At 37.7% G+C, this 1,016-nt stretch overlaps 1 non-coding gene across 1 annotated transcript; it reads left to right on the top strand.

Moving 5' to 3' along the window:
- The first annotated feature begins 558 nt into the window (after window positions 1-558).
- LOC121219638 (small nucleolar RNA R71) lies at window positions 559-664 on the top strand. The gene has a single exon (XR_005916528.1). It is a non-coding gene; the product is annotated as a small nucleolar RNA R71 (small nucleolar RNA).
- The last annotated feature ends 352 nt before the right edge of the window (window positions 665-1,016 follow it).

The following is a 1,016-nucleotide window of genomic DNA, read 5'->3' as shown; positions in this document are numbered from 1 at the left end:
CTAAAAATTCTGCAAAAGCCAAGAGTTGAGCCCATGCTTCTCAAACACTCTCATACACCCCCAAATCACTTTGCCATTAAAGCAAACATGCAACTTGTGTCAAAACCTGCAAGAATTAAAGACCTAAATTTTTGGGCCATTACTCCTATTATGGATTTCCCTACATAATAAACAGACTCATGATTTGATGGACAATTCTCAAACGAATGTCTATCCCCACAGTATACACATGAAATATTTTTGAATTGACTTGGTGGTTAGGTTGCAACATCATTAAAACAACCATTAGTTGTAAACTGTTTCAACATTGAATAGATAGAAGATATCTAAGCTGAGAGTGAAGTAAGGGCATCTACTTCATGAACTCTACCTACTCATCTTCCTAAAGCTACTCGATTGGTCAACCACTGATAATTGTTACTGGCTATTCTCTTGATGATTTCATAAGCCTGATTATAAGACTTGGAAAGGATAGCACCATTTGTAGAAGCATCTACCACCAACCTAATGTGTGCATTGAGACCATTATAAAATATCTCCAACTGGATGCAATGTGGAATCCCGTGGTGATGGCAATTGTGAAGTAATTCTTTAAATCTTTCCCATGCCTTGTATAAGGATTCATCATCCATTTGTTGAAAAGTAGTGCTCTCATTTTGCAACTTAACATTTTTGCTAGGTGGGGAAATACTTAAACAGGAAGTGTTTTGCTAATTCTTGCCATGTAAAAATTGAGCTTGGGGGCAAAGAAGTAAGCCATGCTCATGCTCTATCTCGCAACGAGTATGGAAACAACTTCAATCTCGATGCATCTTCAGTTACACTGGCTATCTTGAAGGAATCACTCACATCCATGAACAGTCGAAGGTGAAGGTGTGGATCTTCTACTAGCATTCCACTAAATTGGTCCATTGTTTAAAGTATCTGAAACATCACAAGCTTTAATTTGAATTGTGGTGCCTCGATCTCTAATCTCCTAATCCTGGATTAAGCTCATTAAAAAGTGGCACATCAGA

Source organism: Gossypium hirsutum, chromosome D07 (genome assembly GCF_007990345.1).
Source record: "Gossypium hirsutum isolate 1008001.06 chromosome D07, Gossypium_hirsutum_v2.1, whole genome shotgun sequence".
Taxonomy (NCBI): domain Eukaryota; kingdom Viridiplantae; phylum Streptophyta; class Magnoliopsida; order Malvales; family Malvaceae; genus Gossypium; species Gossypium hirsutum.
The sequence above is the reverse complement of the archived record's forward strand: the minus strand, read 5'-3'. Positions and strand labels throughout refer to the sequence as shown.